Here is a 5,784-nt window from a genome sequence, read left to right as displayed (position 1 = left end):
AATCCACCGCCCCCTCCTCCTCAGATCCCCCTCGCATAGAGATGGATGACTTGTCAGACAAAGGCAATAGATTCCAACACTTTGTGATTCGCCAACGCAAAAAGCTGGAGCCCAAATGAGGAGGTCTCTTCATCTGACACTTCGGGAAGGGAGGGATGCAAACAGGGAAATGAGAAGAGTTTAGGTTAAGAAATCGAGGAAATTACAAGACAGGGGAAGCAAAACAACAATAGCAGCTAGCATTTTTTTTGTTTTAATTTCAGTTCAGCATGCAGTTAAAATAATTTTTAATCTCGTATGGCCTTTGTGCATTGGTTAGAGTAAGCTACAATAAATTCTTCCTTATGCATTTTCGAACTGTAGTTTCGGTTTAGGTAATTACTGTCATATAAAACAGGCCCATATTTTCATATCCTCGATATTTTGTGTATATTTTCCACAGTCTTGCTAATTGTTTAAAAAGTTAGTCCAAGATATTCCCACATTTACTTTCATTGGTACCAAGTCACAAACTGCTCCATCCCGTCTGCTCCATCGTTAAGATATCTCAGGGAGTTAAAAAAAACTCTCCAAAGTCGTTTTTACACATTTTGTAACCAGAACTCAGCTTATATAAAGTAAACTACTCACTATTTCAACTTTATACAGAGAACTGTACTTTATTATAGATGCGGTTTTAATGCTGTTTTGTTCAATTTGTTTTTTATTCTTATTTTGTTGTTTGTCCTGTCTGTAACTGTAATGTATCTTGAACATGCCATTTAGTGTGTTTAGCGTGCTGTATTGTAGGTAGTTCTGCAGATGGCGCTGCATAGTATGCTTTATTTGAGATTGAGACAGGGCTCTTGTTGGAGTGATGTGTAGTCGCACATAACTAGCATAATTGTAGCTGGCAAGTGTGTCAAACTACTCGAAAATACTTTTTTTTGTTTGTTTGTTTGTTTTTGTTTTGTAGGACTATACCAATTTACATGTCTGTTTAAAATTATAGGGAAACATGTTTATTAAACTACACTATCAACAGAGCATTCAGTGAATGATTCAGTCATTGCTAACACAATACTGTAAAACACCCGTACATTTTATCATACCCTGGTTAACATATGAAAATGACTATTTATTGCGATGTCCAATTAGTATCATAGCTGTCTTATCATTTCGTTCATTCTGTGATGTGTAGGATTACATATGTGATGTGAGGGCAATAACAATAATTGCTCTTATCTTCAGAAGTTATCCATACATTTTTACCGGATCCTGTTAGTTTTTTTTTTTTTTTAAATGTAATAAATAAGTGGCGTGAAATAAATTACTTTGTCACTGTAGTATTCTGTACCTTTAATGTTGTGCACTCTTCTTCTACATATTTAGCCTGCTCACAGCAACTGAGCAATAAAATATGTAGCGAGGTTATTAGGGTTGAGAGGTGTTTATATTTAATCATGTAAAAAGAGGTCATAAAGTTTTGTATTCGTTTTTCCATTGTTAATAATGTCGTTTAAATATACTCTCATAAGCCCTAACGCGTCCGTTTTGTTTCAGCAGATGCTGTTTCTCTCACGCCATATCTTTTATTGTTTCTGCTGTTGTTGTTCGTGCTGTTTTTCGTATTCTTCTAATAATATTCTTCATGTTCTAATAATATCTACTATTAGTAGTAGCACTAGTAGGAGAAATAGGATAATGATATTTAACATTTAACTAAAATGTAGGAAAATAGCCTACAAATTGTTCATGTAAGAGCGCAAAAGTCCAATAACTATGAAAGGGTATGCAACGACCAAAATATGGATACCAAATAAGATGCCTAATTTCAGTCTAAAAACTATATAGCTGTATTGATAAAAGGGCACTTTCATTTAACCACTATGTGCTTTGTGGTCGATGTAGATTCGGCTAAAAGAACAGGAGGCCATGTTGTGTTGTGCCTTGCGGCCAAATTTGGGGACGATTCTTCTTTTTGTTAGTGTTTTTGGAGGGAGCTTCTGGTACAATATGTAACACCATGGGCTGTAATTTCACACTCCACTACACATTTCCCCTAAAGCTGTTTTTATTTCCCCGCAAGACCCCTGCTTTTCGCCTCCACTCCCCTTTAGTGTATTAGTTACTTCCCGTGTTAAATGGAAGGAAAACTAATTGCAACTGATCATGGTACTCGTTGTATAGTAAAGATATTGTGACTTTTACCCAATCAGAAATATGGCACTGATGTGGCTCTGATGTGGCCCGATTATGCATTCATATATATATATATATATATATATATATATATATATATATATATATATATATATATATATATATATATATATAGATGGAGAGAGAATGAGAGAAAGTGAGAGAGGTCTAGTGTCTGAGGTAAAGCTCTTGATCTCTTTCCCCGTCTTTAGTATGCCACACAAGTTTGTCAGTAGCTGAGTCAACCATGTGAGCAGTAATGAACTTCCAATGAGGAAGCGGGAAATCCGTTTCCTGCCATGTTTGAAAACCTATGGTGTTTCTTCCCATTCACATTAATATTATTATGTCTACGTCACCAATCGATATTTCACTCCACCAGAACTGTTCATGTTAGTCTGAGTCATCCCTGCGTATAAATTGCGTTGTACCTTACAAGTGGAAAACTATCAAATAAATATATAAAGCCTATTTACATGTTTTTTTTTTAAATGATTAAATGTATTTATTATGAATTACAACATTTTGAACTTTAGTACTTAGTAATATTTGGAAAAACAATTACAGTAATGCTCAATATGCTGGTTAAATTTTTGATACTGAAAAATTAGCACTCATTCAATAGCATGCTTTTTATTATATATATATATATATATATATATATATATATATATATATATATATATATATATATAAAATAACTGAGTTGTGCCTGAGAGGCACTGCTTCACTGTCCCAAAATCTCAGATGTAAGGTATCGAAATAGTTTGCTGTTTCCTGACAAACAGCAGGACGGCATCCCCAGCGCCATGATATCAGCTGCGTCCTTAGATTGCCTATTCATGTCGTCTATAGGGTGAACAGATGGACCATCAATTTAATTCTATCCTCGACACCATCAGAGATTGATTTTGTACTTGGTTTTAATTTTGCCATAATTAATTAGATCATTACAACTGTTTTTCATTGATCTTCCCATTTACACCCAAAATGGAAAGGTGAATTAGCATGTGATCTATGTTTTCAATTAACTGACTGGTATAAAACAATATTAATTACCATACTTGAATGATATTACTAATACTATCATAAAAATACAACAACAACAACAACAACAACAACAATAAATCACAATAATAATAATAATAATAATAATAATAATCATTATCATCATCATCATCATCATCATCTGTAACTAAAATCTGAAATGCAGAGAAAATACATGAGTTACAAAGAGCATTTAGGAGTACGCGTAATGTCAGCACTCAGGCCCGGGTTAGGGCATCAATGCTATGTTAAACTATTTGCCAAGCCTGCTAGATGGATTTAGAGTACCATGGAATTACAGTGGGTTCTTGCAAGGCAAATACCAAGTACTTTAAAACTACCGTATGAAAAGACTCAGTGACAGCCTTAAAAAGGTGGGTCTAGTGCCTCCCATCCAGCGCTTGAAAAGTAACCCTACTGTATGCGCTTACCTTAGCTGAAGGCGCCTCACCTCTACAGCCAGCAAATAAACACTGACACTGTTTGGCGGAGGGCGATTGGAGGAAAGAAGAAAAAGAAACCGGCGCTTACCTGATCGACCAGGGCTGTGAGCCATGGCTTTTCCCTGTCTAATGGTCCGTCTCGTTGATGCAGCCCACTAGATCTGTCCGGCCTCCTGCGTTCCGTCCTCGGCTGGGTGTCCTGCCTCTCCCCGCCGGTTGTCAGAAAATTTGACCGATCATCCAAAACTAAACGGTTTAGACGACAACAAAAAAGAGAGCAACCCCTGCTCCAGTGAACTAGGGATTGATAAAGGAGCGAAATAGCAATCAAAGCAAATAAAGCGTTGCAGGTGTTATATAAAAAGAAAGAATAAAAGTTGTCTGCTGGAGGTAAAAGAGGAGACTAAGTATGGAGATATGCTAAGATCTGCTCGCAGAGCTTTTGCTTTTGTAGGAGACTGAAAGGTAGGACTAATAGCAATGAATATTCATGATTATTTCAATCCGTATTACTTGTTTTTATATTATATATTTTATATCAACCTATACGCTTGTATTTTCACGTGAATAAGTTTTGTGAAGTTTGAGGAAAAAAGTTCATAGAAAGGTTGCAAGAATTGTCGTGATAACGGAACAATGTTTCTCATTGGCTGAAGTTAGAGATGAACCTGCACGTAGTAGGAGGGTCTACTTAAATAATCTACATAACTTGGTATTTGAATCAATGGTAATAAAATGGATTGTCTCAGAAACTTCACGTTGTTCTAAAATTGTTTTGAAATTTAATACAATGGTCACTAGTTTAGATTTGGCATCCGCCCAGTTGTTTTGCTCAGTTGAACAGCTTCAGATGTTTGCTCCTCTTCATGGTCTTGCAAGCTTTTAACTGTCCAGGCCCACTTTTCGGAAGGGTGTGTGTGTGTGTGTGTGTGTGTGTGTGTGTGTGTGATATATATATATATATATATAGATATATATATATATATATATATATATATATATATATATATATATATATATATATATATATAGATAGATAGATAGATAGATAGATAGATAGATAGATAGATAGATAGATAGATAGATAGATAGATAGATAGATAGATAGATAGATACAATTTCTTATGAATTTGGTATCATCACGCTAGACTGTTTTTTGCAACTTTAGCTTTACATTAGAAGATTATTATTCTTTACAGTTAAAGCTTGTCCGGTCAGAATTGAACTCATTTGAGAGATATAAATTAGGCTCCTATAGTGATATAAAGACGGTACCAATATGATTGGTAAGATAAGCTTACAAGTTTATTAAGGTCATTCAGGTGACTTTATTAACTTTTAGGGATGGTATTAACTGGTAAAAAGCGACCCGCATTAAATAGGATTTTGTTCACATGAACCACAAACACGGTTATACGCTTTACCCACACACCCACCCACGCACACTGCACTTCATTTTAGAATAAAAGTTTAAATAATTTTTGGTAATTTTACTCTATTGCGGTATTTATTTTATTTTATTTTTACCGTATTTTATACTTATTTAAATAATCTTAATCCTTTTCATTAATTGTTTAAAGATTACAAAACACATTCTTCTTCTTCTTCTTCTTCTTCTTCTTCTTCTTATTATTATTATTATTATTATTAATCATAATAATAATAATAATAATAATAATAATAATAATAATAATAATCAGCATCATAATAACGTTATTATTATTATTATTATTATTATTATAGTTGTTGTTATTATTATTTGCACTTCTTCTGATTCAATAAATCCTATTGATAGTTAAATTTGAGTGAATCAGCTAATGATTTGAAAATAAACTTTGTTGGCCAGAAGGGGCACTGCAATTCACGACTGAAGACAAATGGCCATTTCAGTTCCAGTGGAACTTGGAAATGGCTGTACTGACCATGATTGGTAGCGGTAGCTGATTATATATAGTCGTGGTTGATTAGTAGCCGAAAAGCATTGTAAACCAACGATTATACTACTACAGACGGCTTCCTGTACAAACAAACAAATAAATAGATAGATAGATAGATAGATAGATAGATAGATAGATAGATAGATAGATAGATAGATAGATAGATAGATAGATAG

The sequence above is a fragment of the Electrophorus electricus genome, chromosome 11, assembly GCF_013358815.1.
Source record: "Electrophorus electricus isolate fEleEle1 chromosome 11, fEleEle1.pri, whole genome shotgun sequence".
Lineage (NCBI taxonomy): Eukaryota > Metazoa > Chordata > Actinopteri > Gymnotiformes > Gymnotidae > Electrophorus > Electrophorus electricus.
The sequence above is the reverse complement of the archived record's forward strand: the minus strand, read 5'-3'. Positions refer to the sequence as shown.